The 17,279-nt window shown below is 38.6% G+C and overlaps 1 long non-coding RNA gene across 5 annotated transcripts in view; it reads right to left on the bottom strand.

Annotated features, from left to right (window-relative positions):
• Positions 1-17,279, bottom strand: part of LOC137479599 (uncharacterized) — a 191,040-nt gene that overhangs the window by 14,464 nt on the left and 159,297 nt on the right. For 4 of the 5 annotated variants that reach the window (XR_011002392.1, XR_011002394.1, XR_011002387.1 and 1 more), the window contains one exon: positions 11,186-11,524. The exons of the other annotated variant lie outside the window; for it this stretch is intronic. This is a non-coding gene — a long non-coding RNA (uncharacterized lncRNA). Of the gene's footprint in view, positions 1-11,185; positions 11,525-17,279 lie in introns of those variants that run through there. 5 annotated transcript variants of the gene reach the window in all.

Genomic DNA, 17,279 nt, shown 5'->3' with positions numbered 1-17,279 from the left:
ACACTTGAAATCATACTTCGAAAGAACTTTTTTACAGAGGCATAAGGGTTTTTTTTTCCCACAATATTTACCATGAAGCAAGAGGCAAAAGAGAATTATGTATTTGAAGAATAACATGTTTTTAAGCTGCAAGAAGTAAATCTCCTAGAATGTGTATACCTCCAAGGAAAATTCTACTACACAAAATAGTCACTGCAGATTACTGATGCTGTGCAATTTCCAACTGTTCCTCTTCAAAAAGTAAGTGAAAAAAATATAGTTCAAGATGGTGGCAGGCAGTGATTTGAAGCTAATTTTGTACTTTCATCTCCTTTTCCTGTACTCACCTTCTTTTCAACCAAAGTCAAATTTTCCAATAAGACAATTGGTGCTTGCCCAGGAAACACTGTAAAAAGCTTTTAAATGGGTGTGTCATGACCATGAGCTAACTCCTAAGGAGAAAGAACAGAAAGCATCTCACAATTCCAACTAAGGCTAGCATACTTCTTAACCAGTGTCAAGGTTATGACATATGTCAGAAACCATAGGTAGAGTTCTTTTGATATTGAAAAAATAGTTTGCATCAAACGAGCTGGAAACAACAGTCATTTTATTTTTCTCACGCTCCTACTTGTCTATATCATTGTGTGATTTTGATACATAAGAAGTATAATAAGTTTAAATGAGGAGTTCTGTGTCTGGCAGACCAGACATTTATTATAATTTATTCTAGGGTGTCGACTTCAGTTCAATGATTCCTCCTCTGCCCCTTTCAGTCTGCCCTGCTTGAGGTGACATGAACATGCATGGAAAAGAAGGGAAAAAGATTGCCTTTGAACAACATAGAGAGGGTGGGGACAAAACTACCGAAGATATATAAATATGGAATAATGAAGAAACAAAGATAACAGAATTTTTAAATTACCACTGCAAATAATAAGCAGAGAGAAACATTAAGAGGTCAGCAGCTAAAAACAACTGCCATTGTAATTAATATCAGAATTATGGTTACCAGGGCAACAACTGCTCCCCTAACTTTTCTTCTTTAAGTGTATTTATTATTTTCACTGAAAATTCCTTTCTTTTTAACTTGGAAACTTAAGCATCTCTTTTGGCACAAAATGCCTCTGAGCACTGCAGGATTCTTGGGAATCCTGTGTGTTCAGCACGGAGTTGTCAGACTCACTACAGACACTTTTACCTTCTTGAGGGTTTACAATGTTAAACTGTTTTAAAAGCTAGAGTTCCCTATCTTTCTTTCTAACATTCGTTGCATATTTCTAGCACTTGAAAGTCCCTAAAACTTGTTCTCTCAAGCATCATCGTCCCATTTCAGGACCAAATGGGCACATACTTCCATCCGTACGGTCACCCTTGAAATCAATGAGCAATGCAAAGCTTTCTCCCAGTAGAGATTAAACAAAGCACACAAGTTTGTTCAGACCAAGCCTGGGAACAGAAACCAGGTCTTTTGCATGACTGCACGATGCATTACTGAAAGGTTACTGCACTGACCTTTGGTGTTGGTCACAAAACATTACTGATAAATCATTTTGATTAATATATTTTGTTTGGATTTTGCTTTAAGGCTTGGTCTGCTGTTTATTTAAATGATTCTCAGGTATTCCTGCCCTTGTATTCACCAGTGCCTATTTGCACTGTCTGGTGAGGAAGAGTTGTTGCATTAAATCTCAGAGGACGTGCAATCTTCAGAATTATCTTAGGTTGAAAATTGAATTGAATAAACAAGAAGCTCTACTTCTTGTTTATTGGATGATTGGTAAAATAACTTGCAGAAATGGAGAAAAACACATTACAGCTAGGAACAATAAACATGTTGGAGGGACAGAGAGAAGCAGCAGCATGTGCATAGAGTTGTATTTCCTTAGGATTTCCCAAAAGCAGCTTGGGGAAGGCCCACTGTGGGGAGAGGAAACTGGTGCACACTGATGAGGAATGCTTGAATGGAATAAAGTTATGCTAATCATAAGGCTGTAAAATATGTACTACACAGCTGGAGGCAGAAGTCAGACCATTGCTCTTACTGAGATGAGTGCAAACCAAAGAAATCAAGATACAAGACTGAAAATTTCTTGAGAATTTCACATTGTGTGATCACAGAAAGAACTAGGATTCGCTAAAACTGATAGTCTTAAGTTTTGTCATTTAATTAAATCACCCCAATGCTATCTTAGTGTTCTGCTGATAATTACAAAAATATTTCAGACTTTTTTTAAAGATCATTTTGTGGAAATATTAAGGTGGTTTTTTTGTTGTTGTTTTGTAGAATCATACTAGAGCCAGGATTATGATCCAAATACCATCACAGCTTCATATTCAGACAAAAAATATAAACAAAATTTTTGTCCACAATAATATATTAATTTAAAAGAGACTTTCAAAAGGTGATAGAAAAAATATTGGCAATTATCCTACAGCACCAGAAATACACATGCACCAGTACTTCCTAAGGAGTGCATACTGTAACTGCCAACTACAACCATAAGCATATAATCTCATTCATAAAAGTATGATCTCAAAGCTCATACCCTGTATCTACTTTCTTTAAATTAGCTGACATTAAGGACAGATTCCAGATATGGGGAAGCCAACCAAGCTTTGAAGTGTTTGCAATGCTGCACTAGAAGCTGTTTTGATTTTTACCACCAGGCTGCTAGATAAATTCTAATCTCACCATGAATTATGAAAGATTCTTATGACAACCTTGATTTTACAAAATTAGGTTATCTTCCAGCCTGTGGACATTTTCCTGTTGCATTCTGGGTTAATCCACGTGTAGAGCTCACTTCTGTCAGAATGACAAAAACCAATTGATTTTGTTTCATGGTGTATTCTTATCAATACTCTCTCCTGCTCTTAGCCAGTCTTTGACTGATAGGGTGTTAGAGGAAAGGTCCATTAATTGATTTGTAAATAATTGCAGCTAAGTCTTCACTTTTGACTGGATATCAATAAAGGCCTATTCTTTTTTCACTGTTGAATGCTTTTAAATAAGCTTCAGTGTCCAACTTTCAGCCACAAAATTCATTAAAATCATTAGATACTTTTAGAGTATCACCCACTGGTGATAGCAGAGGCAAGAGTGTGTCAGCATTTCTCTTATACCACTTATAGAGATGGATTGGAGAGAAGAAAAATAAATAAACAACATGCCTGGGAAAAAAAAAAGGCAAATCAATTATTTCTTAAAGTGGGATTTAATTTTCAGACCTGGTGGAATGTCATCAGCTGTACAGAGTAAAAATAATCATATGCAGTACTTGGTACATGTGTTCCTACGCATGCAAAGCGTAGCTGTTCATTACCTGTGGGCACACATGGACACAGGTAGTCTACCCACCCATATTTCCAGCAATTTTTGAACCTGTTGACTAAATTCAGACATATTTAATAAAGGACCCAGAGTCTCAAAGCCAGTAAGTTCCCATAGATTTTGTGAAAATAAGCAGCAGGGTATGCACAAGGGAGACCTACTTAGCATCCCAATGGAGCAGAAGTCTGCAGAACAAGCTCCGCAGCACTGAACACTTGAAAATTACACTCATCTGGGGAAAAGATGAGCAAAGAGGCTAGTAAGTACACACACACACACCCACCCTGTTTTCTAGGTCCCCAAGTGAGGGGACAAAACAGCAGTCAGAACTCACGTGTCAATCAGCATCTGCTCTCGGAAACTCAGGTTTCACTGATTTTAACAGTTCTGGGTTTAAGGTTCCCATCTTCTCCTTAGCACCTCATGCATAACATAAAGCTCTGCACACAAATGTGAGTTTTCAGAGGAAAGTAGAAACTCAAGTCTGAAAAGTAGCTGTATTTTAGCAACCCTTCCATAGGCTGTTAATATATTCAAGCTGCAACAAATCATATTGAAGTTGTCACACACACGAAGTACAAATACCATTAATACAAGCAACTGCATCATAATTTGAGACTGCATTTCAAGTGGTCAGCACAAGACAAGGCAAATTATATCTAATTCCCTGTACCTAGTGCAAAAAAATGAGATATATAGTCATATTAGGAAACTGCCTGTTCAGCATTATAAAACAATTGACCAGAAAACCTTCTTTATTGCTTCTTTTCAATGATAGCCACCTCCTTCACATTAACAAGCACGTAAGATTTCCACCTAGCCAACAGAAGCAAAAGGTGCTCCTACAACAACTGTGTGAGTTTATTGTATAATTTTTGTTCCTCCTAATAAGTCCATAACAATACCCAAGAATCCTACTGTGACTGAGTCGAGGAAAAATACCCATTAGATAAGAGGTTTGTTTGCTTCATGGGTAGCAGGTTGTACTGCTGTCCCTGACAAAATATTCCTCAGAAAACCATCCCCATGTGTAGGACTGATGTCAAATGTGAGATTATTTATGTTTCAGGTGGAATGAACCACCTTCAGTTCAGGGAGAACTGAAAGTCTTATAGATATTGGTCAGGTAGAAAGCATGGATTGACAACTGGAACAGATATTAGGAACAAAAATTACATAGTAAACTTGCACAGCTGTTGTAGGAGCACCTTTTGCTTCTGTTGGCTAGGTGGAAATCTTGTCCCACTTTACAGGAGTCACTGGGCTGCTTCAGCAAGATTTGGGAAATGGGCAGATGTATCAAGTAGCTTCATTCCACCTGAAACATAAATAATCTCACATTTGACATCAGCCCTACACATGGGGATGGTTTTCTGAAGAATATTTTGTCAGGGACAGCAGTACAACCTGCTACCCATGAAGCAAACAAACCTCTTATCTAATGGGTATTTTTCCTCGACTCAGTCACAGTAGGATTCTTGGGTATTATTAAGGACTTAATAGGAGACCCAAATATAACTTAGATAAACACACCATGAGGAAAGAAAAGCCAGCAATGTGTTTCAGTTAAAACCTCTCTTACCTAAGAGTCTCTCTTTAAGCCACTCAGAAAAGCCTTTAAAATCTGATAATCACTTAATAATATTTCACACTTGCTGCGCAACCTGAAAACCTTAGTTACAGCTTTTGTAAACTGTGGTATTCTTGTTCCAGATGGCTTGCAAAATAATTTATAAACAACAAAGTTCAGCAGGTTCAGCAGCTGTTTAATTCAAGCACTTTGGCCACCCACTTCAGCATAACTGAGAGCTTTCAATCAGTTTCTCCCTCTCATGGGGCCTTCAAACAGTACCAGAGCATGTGTTCAACATGCTCTCAGAAACTACCCGGCCAAATAGGGAGGGTCAGTCATCTAGGCAACTCTGTACAGCATGCTCACACTGCCTTTTTCCTTTATTTTTTAATACCTAATTGAGAACAAATAGAAAGATGTTCCAGAGTTCAAAAAACACCTTTGTTAAAATACACAGTTCCTACAAAACAATTCCAGTTTGCCTTAGCTCAAATGCTGAATATAATCTTCCCAGAAGGAAGAGACTGTAAATGCAAACATAACATCTCATGGGGTCAGAATGGCTTTCTTTTTACTGGTTTAACTAAATGTATGCTAAGTGTTATAAGAAATAGAGTATGTCAAAAAGGGCCTTCTCTCTACCTGACAGATTTCTACTACTATTTCTGTTTCCTCCTCTCCTCTCCTCTCCTCTCCTCTCCTCTCCTCTCCTCTCCTCTCCTCTCCTCTCCTCTCCTCTCCTCTCCTCTCCTCTCCTCTCCTCTCCTCTCCTCTCCTCTCCTCTCCTCTCCTCTCCTCTCCTCTCCTCTCCTCTCCTCTCCTCTCCTCTCCTCTTTCCTTGCTGGTGTTTACTTTGGCTCTGTTTTTCTTGTGTCCCTTCAAAACCTCCTTGTCCTGGATTGGCCTTTGTGGCACAGAGGAAAAAGGAAGAGATGTTGCTTCACAGTCGCTTTAAAGGTCATGCAGTTTGAACTGGACAGGGACAAATTCCAAGTCACTTTAAGCTCCTCTGATCATGGGCACATCCATACAAAGTATTCTGGAAACAGCACAACAACATTAAGGTTGCATTAAGCCCAATAAAATATACCCTGCCTGTCAACATAGCTGATTAGCCCAGGCTTAATGCCCTATGAATCACAGACATATGGTTTCCAGGAGGCTCAGGATAAACAGAGCAGTATGGAGGCATGCCCTAAATACTAAATACATCTGATGTCTGCAAAGGGTGTCAGGGCATCAGCACATTCAATCGATGCAGGACAGCAGCCCCCAGTCTATCTCATCATTTTGGCTAGTGAGAAAGAGGCAACTTGTCTCCTGAGGAACCTAGTCCTAGCTTGGTGAGATTTTTACAAATTAGGGCTGATTTGAGCTTGTTTGCTGGCCACTGCTGATAAGATTCAGCATGCTGCGGTCTGTGGATATGTTTTCTTGCTTCAGCTTACACCAGCACGCTGAGCATGAAGGGATGACTGGCAAGAATAAGGTGCTTGTGGTAGAGGAGACCACCTCTAGGCAAGCATGCAACTGAGAAAATGTTCCTTACAAAAACATTCAGCAGCCCACAACTCCTGGAGCAACAAACAAAGCCAGCCTGACGCCAAGGTTTGTGTACCATCTCAGTAACCAATAGCCAGTTAATGCTGGATTCTTCTCCAAGGCATTCTCCTCCTCCCACAAATCCTGTGGTTTCCACAGCATACACAAATTTGTCAAAAAGAAAATAGCACTGTTTTGCTTTATGCTAATGTTTAAACATTACTTATATTGAGCTATTGTATAAACATTGGTTAAGAACTAATTGGGGGTTTTTAATGGGTTTATGTCCTGCTAACTATTGCCAGGAACTATCAGTGTTGAGGAGAAAAAAAGATTCCTTTAGTTTTGACACATAGCAGAGGTTTTTAAATAAATCAGACAACTGAAACAATCACAAGAACTCCAATATTTCAAGGAGATGTTCAGTATAAGACAGGTCTGCTGGCTGTCTCAGTAGTGACCAGCAACCTTAAAAAAAAACCCCACAGGAAAAAAGTTCCACCATCTGGAATAATTTCAGCAGCACACTGCAGTAAAACAGTGTTGCAAAAGCTGGAGGGCAACACGAGCAGGTACCAAGCCCACAGAGGAATCCCAAACTGCAGAAGCAACCCTTCCAGCTTGTGGAAACAGCCCAAAGGTCCCCATGACACCTGCTGCTTCTGTGTTGTTGTTGTTGTGCTCTCAAGGAAAGGTTGCTCTTTCGGGGTTTTCCTACACCACATCAATAGCCAGCTGCAGGATTGGAGAATGGGAGCAATTTGAAGCTGGACAAATTGAAGAAGCCAAAAGCTTCTCTAGCATAAAGTCAAAGTTTGATGAGCTGTATTTAACAGCCTTAGAATCCAGGGGGTAATTAATAAGTAATTTATTAATAAAAAGGAAAGAGAAGGAGGAGCAGAAGGAAAGATTCGGCAAACAAGCATCACTCTCTGAAGCTCACTGAGCCCTGGAAAGGTTTCCCAATAGGAAAGTGAGGGCAACAGAATACAGTCAGGCATTGTCAGACAGACAGTTGTCAGGCATTCTGGGATTTTTATCCTACTGCTTCCTGATGGGCATAGCATTAAATTCACTTTTTTCAGGTGCAAACTCTATTTTAACCCTTTGCCCAGGAAAGTTATAATTCCTTTCTATTCAAAATGTAATTAAAACAGAAAATGAAGAAGTGTCTAGGGATATACAAAACAAAAACCTGTGTAGGTTTAAAAAAACCATAAAACATAGTAAGGGGTCAATTACAAGGAATCTGGTTGTCAATTAGCATCTTGTGTAGTAAAATCAAAACCAACAATTCTGGTATCTGGTTATCTAGACAGTAATAAAATTTAAATCTTCATTCATGGAACAGTAAAGTCAGAATTTTTAAGCACAATTTCCACTCTGTTGTAGGCCTGGAGTTATGCTTGAACACGATCCCAAATCATCAGATTTTCAGACTGACATCTAAAATTACACAGAACAAAATTTTATTATCATAATGGGTTTTCACCCCCTTTTGCTCCAAGTGAGACAGGCTGAAATTAACTTTTTGCACAGGAGGGAAGGGAAGGGAAGGGAAGGGAAGGGAAGGGAAGGGAAGGGAAGGGAAGGGAAGGGAAGGGAAGGGAAGGGAAGGGAAGGGAAGGGAAGGGAAGGGAAGGGAAGGGAAGGGAAGGGAAGGGAAGGGAAGGGAAGGGAAGGGAAGGGAAGGGAAGGGAAGGGAAGGGAAGGGAAGGGAAGGGAAGGGAAGGGAAGGGAAGGGAAGGGAAGGGAAGGGAAGGGAAGGGAAGGGAAGGGAAGGGAAGGGAAGGGAAGGGAGGAGGGAGGGAAGGAGGCAAGGAAGGAGGGAGGGAAGGAAGGAAGGAAGGGAGGGAGGTACAGGGGGTGGAAAATTACAAGATAACCGCATCCCAGTTCTGTTTTGTTGTCTGCTCCTCGCTCCTTTGGGAGATGTCAGACTCAGGGGCAGTGGAGTCCACTTGGCACCAGTGGTAGTGGAAGAAATAGGTCGAACTAAGCTCTGGCTGACCACACAACCACTCCACGGATGCACTTTCTCACATGCCATGTGTTAAAACACTCCTTAGGTAAAGATAAGGCAGCAGAGCAGGGACGCTGTGCCTCACATGCAGCATTAGGCATGAGGCTGAAGGCAGACAGCCTGCAACCACAGAAATAGCTCGGGTAGCCAGTAAATCAATATTTGTGTGTTATTGTTCTCACATACATCCCATTTGCTGATCCAACATTTGTTCCCACAGAAACAGAATCAGAGTGGCCGCCAGCAGCCAACAGGCAACCAGAGCCAGCTCCCCCTGGAGCTGGCCACAGGTGTGCTGCCTCCAACCAGCAGGCAAAGGTCTACGACTTCTTTTAATTAATCCCTTTACATTACAAAAGGACTTGTAGAAGGGAGCACATTTCCTCCAGTATTTCTCCTCCTCGGTGACATATCATGGCTCTCTCTCTCCAGTGTGCAGCAGCTGCTTTGCATGACTCCTTGTCCTATTTCTGAGCAAAGCAGAACAAATAGCACCATCTTCCTATGCGCTGGCAAAGAGGTTCTCTTCCCTTACAGTACAAGGAAACAGAAACTAAGAGGAAACCAAGAACGTTTTCTGATAGTGTGCATTCAAGTCATGCTCTACACCTCAGTCTAGCAGAAGCAGTCTGCAACTCAGCAGCTGTGAGGACATCGGAGATGGGCTGCACCCAAGGGTCCTGATAGAAGAGGTTGCAGTTGTAGTGGTCTACTTTCTCGTGGCTTTGAAAAATCATAGAGACCAGTAGAGATGTCCCACACCTGGAGCAAGCAAGTGTTGCACCCATCTCCAGAAAAAGCTTAAGGACAATATAGTGAGTTGTCAAAGAATGGGTGTAAGGGATGGCTGGCCTGCCTTGCCTTGATCAAAGCAGTACAGCTTTTAATCGTACAAATGGCCCCACCAGTCTCCCATTGTATTCTTGCATAAGGGAAAGTTATGGATGCTATTACATTACCAAAAAGAAAATAATATAGAAACATGTAATTCCCCTCTACATTCCCAACAATATATTTTTAACTTTTGTACAAAAAATAAAAATCTTCATGTGCTTAAAATCTGCACACGATAAAACAAACAGTCACCCCAAGTAATCCATCTGCAATCCAGCCCATTAGAAAAGCTCATGTCAGGATTATCACACTAGATCTGACAGAAAAATTTTCTAGAAAATATATACATGGAGGACCAACTTCTAGAAGCTTTTGTCAGCCCTACAGACAATTCTTCTGATAGGCCCAACACACCAGCCTTCTTTTCTTTCCTTATCTCACCCAGCAAATTAATGTTATTAAATACACAATCTTTCTTCAGTGGGCTACACGAACAAAATACACACAGTTAATTAATGCTGCAGTCATTTCTTTGATCTTCCAATGAAAACAAAATTTAAAAGTCATACTACTTCAGCCTAGAAGCTTATAGTTAAAAAGCTCAGGAACTCATCCGGGACTTTGAATCCAAGTATCATTGGGCTGATGTCATTAAAAGAGCTGAATTAGACTTGTAATTATTCCCTTAGGAGTTCTACTGTCTATCTGAGAAAGAAGGGTATTCACTTCTGTCCTCAAAATTGATTTACGTTAGTGAAAAAACCAGGAGGGTTGGGGAGAGCAAGGACTTGGTTTTACTGCGCATCTGATAGAATACAAGAAAATAAGTGTCAATAGTGAACAAGCTCTCTGCCAGTCAATAGGAGCCATACCTTCTGTTTACATGGCATGGCGGTTTCCCTGAGATCCTCAGCATAAACCCTATCTCCACAGTCCCAGCTGGCTGTCCACTGCTTAATGCAGTAGCACTTCATTAACATGCAAATGCTTGACAGTTATTTGGCTTAAGTACATCTGCATATTTATAAACAACCATTCCAAACCACATCCCCATTTAAGGAAACTGCTTAATGACAGCAAACCTAAAGTCTCTCTCATGTCCATTAAACAATAAGCTGCAGCTTGATTCACTCATTTTATATTTGTATGGTACTTTTTAAAATACTTCTCATGTAGCTAGGTCAAAAAATGTCAGTCAGTTTGTTCTGTTGTGTCAAACTTTTCTCTTTATTAAACCAAAATTTTTCTAATGAAAAGGCAAAAATAACTAAAATAAGTTATGTTTTAGAAATCAATATAAGGTTAATTTACAGCAATAAAGCACAAACATCCAGTAAACCATATTTAATGTTTTATCCATAATCTATAAAATATTTAATCAATATATACAGTCTCTGTATTTTCAAAGCAAAGCTTTGAGAAGCATCAGACAACCAATGCACAGAACTGAAAGTTGCCCCAAAAAATCTACAGACTTAATTTCTTTGTTCACAACAATAATTCTGCACATCTAAGGATGACTTCTATGTATCCTCCAATGTCACGTCATTGAAGGCACATATCAAACCCAGCATAGACACCCCTACTTGTAGCAGCACATTCTATCCAAAGCACCTGGAATTTTAACATGAAGTCACATAAATTTGGCCATGAACTCAGATTTCTCAAAAATATTCATGATAATTACATTTTGTGATAAAAATATTTTTAAAAACCCAAAAGCAAACAAACAAACAAAAAAAACCATCGCATAATTTATTTTTAAGTGGACAAAAACATGCCAGAACCAGCACATCACAAACCAAGCATGAAGTATCAGAGATGCCTACATGGACAGTTCCTGCACATCAACTGTAAAACTTGAGTATTTCATTACAGACAAGAGGAGAACATGAGCAGAGGTCTGAAAGCCAAACACCTTCTCTGTAGAGACTTAATCTGGACAATCCCTGCCATAGGGATTACATAAAAAGCTCCATTGCATCTCCTGCTTCTGGACCACTGTCTACAGAAACAATTTTAGGGATAGCAGTGATGAGGAGAAACTGAAATATCTGAAATGCTAGCACAATAATCTGAAGTGTTACATAAATACCACGGTAAAATACAGAAGCATAAGCACTGCAAGCTTCATTTTGCTTATATTTGTATGTATCTATATCACTGCATCAGAGTCAAGTATGTTCTCAGCTCTCTCTGAAGTTCTCTAAGAAATGTCCAACAAATGAGACGTGAAGTCCTGGAACAGAGAAGATATGTCATAATAACTACTATTGCACAAAAAAGTAACTTACTAGGACAAAAATACAAAAATCTATGAAACTGAACCTAAGAATTCATGGTGGGTTTCTGAAGGTTGTGTTTTTTGGGGGGTGTTTTTTAGGCTAAGAAAATGTGCAATAAACCCAGATATGCCCAAATGAACAAAATATTACAAAATCTAAACAGCACTCATTAAAAACTGAGTATTTTTCATTTACAGGAGCTAAATTTGCCTGCATATTTCCCATTCTACATACAGGAAATGCTGCAGACCAAGAGCAACTACTACAGCAAAATAGATGCATATATTTTCATCTACACATGGGATGTTAAAGCTCAATTACAGGATAATTCCATATACAATTCACATTATATGCTATGATCATTCTCAAAATAAAAGAAAAAAGTGAAGATAAAACATTTTAGTGAGAAGACACTTGTATTGGTTTTGTGTATGTAACATGGACTTTACGCTTTCTCCACACTTTGATTCATTTTTCATGGTTTACAATTAAGAATAGGAATACACCCAACTAGGGCTTCCTTTGTTCCCATTGCCTAAAATTTGGCCCCATAACAGCACATAAAAATTGAAGGTAGCATTTTAAAAACTCTCAGCACATTTTAGCTTTTAAGGCTCTCCTTCAGAATCATGCTCAGAAACATTGTCTCACTGGAAGTCAGTGAAACAGCCTTCAGTGTCCAAACTTTTAATAAAAATATTAGCCTTAGAAGTCATCAATCCATTTGTAATTTCTGAAAGTTTTACAATCAGCCTAGAACTTTTCCCTTTGGTATACCTTTCTATAAAGGCATTCAAAAGGGCAGGTTTTTTTATTGAACAAATACTTCACAAAGAAAATACTAGATTGCATGTTGGGATGGTTTGTTTTATGAGCAACTGGTTTGGGGTTTTTTGAAACATCAGTGTCTTGCACTTAGGACATACTATGACTTCTGAGTCACATAATATGTGCCCAGTATGGGGCAAAAAATAAGGACACTGAGTAGACTTTTTGGAGTACACTATGGTTAAAACAACTTCTTATCGGGAGTTCCAGGTGGAGACGTGCTTGGGAGCAGTCCCTTCTAACTGAGGCTGAGCTATATCTGCTCCTTTCAAGCTTCATCACTTTGCTTAAGGTCAATATCAAGGATTTGGAAGATAGAGAAGGTCTAAGAAAGCAAAATATCTGCTCCAAAGAAATACTCCTTAGTTTCTTCCTTTGATACGAAGTGTTAACCAAAGTTTAGGGTCTTTGAAAAGACGCTGAAAAAGTATGTTATCCCTTTAGACAAAGCCAGCTTTGAAGACCACTGAGTAAACAATCTCATTTTAAAAATAAACATTCACACTGCCTTGGATTAAGTTCTAGTTTATTTCTATTACTGAACATCATTAAAAAAAAAAAAACCAGTGTGATTATATAAGGCACAGACAGGAATCTGAAATACAGAAACCAGGTCACCCAAGGCATATCTGACCAGCATACTCTTACCAGCACAGCACAGCTGATTATTGCCCACTATGTGCAGAATACTTTGAATATGCTAACAACAGAACAATTTGAAGAAAATCAAAGTTTAGTACACTTACTTAGTCTTCTACAAAACTAAAACTTTTAGCTAAATAGCACCCTCAATTACCAAGTAGTTCAGATATTTTTACTTTTAAAGACCTATTTTCCAGAAAATTTAATTTTTGCCCTGAGGTTTTGCTTTTCTATAAATATAAACTTCAGTTTTCACAAACGAATGAATTGAAGAAAACACACTGTAAAATCCTGGAGGCTTTTACTTTGGGAAGCCTTAGAAGACACTTGCTTTGGATCAGGAACTGGCAACATGCCTGTCAGTTATGAACACGCCTGCTTTTTCTTCCTATTTTTTTAACTCAGATTCTTCTCAGATCTGTCTACCTGGTAGAAAATTTAAATCTGTGCACAGATACTTTGTAAAAATAACTTAAATTTCAATACATAAATTCTCTAAGTTTGTGCTGGAAGGACTTTCCTTGCAATTGCAACTAAAAGCTGGTGTTAGGCTGTAGAGGATCACTCTGCTCCTCAGTTGGTGAAGTACCACAGAGAATTGCAAGAAAGAATTAATTATTTTGCCCTTATATCAGGGCTAGAACAGCATACAGTTAGTGCAATTTGCTTTTATACTGCATAAAGGGAAAACAAAACATCAAATAGCTTGTCAGTTTAAAGAGTGGTTTCTCTTTGAGGGGAGGGAGAGGTGAGAAGGGATATATATGTAAATGAGGCAGAGAAACTACAGAGGAAAAACATGCAAGCAAATAATTAAAATCTGTATCATAATGCCTACACACAACATACCCACTGAGATTACAAGACCAATATTGATTCTAGCATCAAACTTTTCAATGTTACATTTTACAACTTAATAACTTTCTATTAAGATATGTGCTTCATGTGTAATCTCTATTATAGCACAATGGGCCCAGGATGATTTTTCAAAGAAAGATAGACTTTTATCAAACAGAAAGTGAAAACTTCTTTTAAACTCTGATCCCAGCTCTTTGATGTGATCCAAGCACTTGAATGTCTGCAGTCACAAAAATTCATTTCAGCTTGCACAAAACCAGAAGTTCTTCTGTATGTTATGGTGTACACCTACATAATGAGCATTTGTAAGAGCTACACGGCCAGATGTTAAAGACAGATTTACATTTGGGTTTGACCTGAGTAAATTTTGCAATTTTAAGGTGACACTCCTGAAAGTATTTACTTCTGTATTCAAAGGCAGTATTAAAAAAAAGGGAAATGGTCCTCTGATATGGGGAAGGTATTTATTCCCCAAGCATTTTTACCTGTGTTTTTTTTTTTCCAATAAAATTGGGACTTTTGACTTGGTAAGAAATAGGTTTCTTAAAAAAAAATGAAAAGCTGCATCTTTATTAAATCAAAACAGATTTGGACACTTGTCATTCTCCAAAATGCAGATGATTGTGAGGCCTGAGACAAGAAGCATAAGTTTAGCAATGTTATTTTTTTTCTTAAGGCTCTGGCTGTCTCATATGTCAGACAGGCATGTGTATTATGCACATCCAGCAGGGGACAAAGATCAGAAATTTAAATGAGCTGTTTGTGATTTTCGATGGGATGTGGCACACAGATGAAAGAGCAAACATTTTCCCCCTTAGTTTAATGCTAGCACTAGATTCCTAAATTAAGCCCAGCAGGAAATAAACATCCACCACAGATTTCAAAAGATATCTCACATCTTTGTATTAAAACGTGTTATTTTAAGAGTCCCAAATGTTGCATGTCTGATTTTTATTAAGTCCAGAGCCAACACAGGAAGTGTTATTTGACTTTACTTTAAAAGAAAGCAGAAAATATCAGTGGACAATGGGATGTAAATTGCAGGAAGCCAAAACAAAATTGAAGAGTATGAGATAATGGGCCCGATGTTATTATCCATAGGAATACTAAGGCCACAGGCTTCAAAAAATTATTCTGATGACCTTGAGAGCTTGCTCAGACTACAGAATATCAAGTTAGCAGATTTTCCAGGGGGAGTGGAAGGACAACAGTCTAAATTTTTCTCTTCCTAACAGACTGGGGACATGTTTCTGATATGCATTTCTGACCTCCTTCTATGCTAAATAGCTACCGTGCTGTAGTCCAAAGGAGAACAAACTTTAACATCAGTCCACATGTTCCTCACGCATTTCATGTGTGTAGCTGTTGGTGAAAAGAGTAATTCTATGGCCATATACCAATGCAGTTAAAAGTTCCAACTCTGAAAATTCCTTATACAAAGTCTAAAACTACCAGGACAGGATTTTGCCTAGCTCAATCACAATACACTAAGCTTTTATTTTGGAGTTTGAAGATACTATTTTTTTTCCTTTTCTTTCCCACTGACTTTGATGATGTTTTGGGATTAAAACAAGGAGTAGACAGTTCCCATGAGATGAAAGACATAACTGCAAAGAAACACTTACGTAGAAGATTAAAAGAAAAAAAAAAGAAGCAACCTCTAGGAGTTTGTTATGCAATTATTTAAAGAAACACTCCCTTGAAGGGGCTTTTAGTTCAATATTTTAAATATGTTTCTGCTTTATCAACTCTAGTTGGAAATAAAATGCCTTTTTTAATTGCCAAACTGATCAAAATTATAACAGTACATTCCCAAGTAGATGAAATGTATTTTTACAGGCAGAAAGAATAGCTCCAAGTTCTTCTGCAAACAGTGCCAGTAATAAAACCTATGCTTCTTTCATTTATGGCCAACTACAACTCCCAGCAACCCTTACTCCAGTGACACCATTTCAACAAGGTTCCACACATCCCTCTTCCATCAGCGAACTGCCAGCTGGGCACAGAGGCAGTCCTGCTATGGCAAAGCCTGAGCCATGGTTCAAGAGGTTCAGCCAACCTCTCAGGCCAGACGGAGCACAGACCTGGTAGGCTCACACATCTCTCAGAAAGGGCTAATTTATCTTCCTCTTCTAGCCAGTCCCATATTCCATAACATTTTTATTGCTTTCCCCTTCCAACTCTGACCAAACCTCCTAAGGCCAAGACATTAATAACCTCCAAACCTCCAAAGGTTATTGGGTGAAGGGATGAGGCAGAAGAGGTACAGAGGGAGAAAAAAAAAAAGGAGAGAGGAGAAAAAAAAAAAAAAAAAAAGTCTTGTTTCTTGTTTTCTTTGGGAAGTAGGCTAAAGACTTTGACAGCAGGCAGAATTGAATGCACATGAATGGGCTTTCTCACACTCCTGGGTCAGCTGACCCAGAGGAGAAAGAAGACCTTTGGTTTCTACTCCTGACACCAGTTCTGTATGCAGTATAAGCCAAGCTGATTTATGTTTCTATTTGTGCAGGCTTAGAATAAGCCCATAGTAACTTACATACATCTTCCACATTGTGGACAAGAGTAATTGATTAGGGATAACAGACTTTGAGATCCCTGGGTAAAAAATGCAAAGAACTTACTCAGTAGTTTCTACCTCAGGGCCTGATTGCCATCAGCAGATTCACAGACTACTTCAGGTACCTTCATTCACCAGCTTGTGTCTCCAATTTACAGGTCTCATTTTAAGTTTCCAATACCTGCAAACTTGAGAAATCCACCTCTGTGAGGTTTTGGCTGTGAGGTTGATGAGGTATTGGATTTACTATGAACTCAAGTTAAAAATTATGGAGGACCTTAAGAAAATGCTGACAGAAACAGAAACAAATACCAGTTAACATCCAGAACTCATCTCTCATAAAAAGCCAGTGAAACTACACTTAGAACTCCCTGACTGTTTCAACGTACAGGTGTAATAATTTGGCCCATCTTTGCGAAAGATGAATTCATCCTTTGCAAGTTTTCTGTTCACATACATTATAGTAAAAAATTTAAAAACTGTGTTTGCTGTTCTTTGCCAACTTCAAAATCTAGGAAAGAATGTTTCTTTCTTTCATTACATTTCTTACCTTGTTAATCTTTAACGTTCATATTTCTCTACAATCCTAAAATGCAGATTTATCCCTTTATATTTGATCCTGTGTTTCATTCCAGTCACTAGGCTATTATGCAGCTTTTGCCCTCAAAATTTGCCCAAATACTATGAAGCAGTAGCATTATGTCAATTTTTTTCAGAAGTGTGAAATACAGAATTGTTTTTAAAACATGATTTGCTTTTGTTCTCAAAAGCGGGTGTGACGTAACTGCTGTTTATCATACTGAGTGATGTCATTGTATTAACAT

This window comes from Anomalospiza imberbis, chromosome 1 (genome assembly GCF_031753505.1).
Source record: "Anomalospiza imberbis isolate Cuckoo-Finch-1a 21T00152 chromosome 1, ASM3175350v1, whole genome shotgun sequence".
Lineage (NCBI taxonomy): Eukaryota > Metazoa > Chordata > Aves > Passeriformes > Viduidae > Anomalospiza > Anomalospiza imberbis.
The sequence above is the reverse complement of the archived record's forward strand: the minus strand, read 5'-3'. Positions and strand labels throughout refer to the sequence as shown.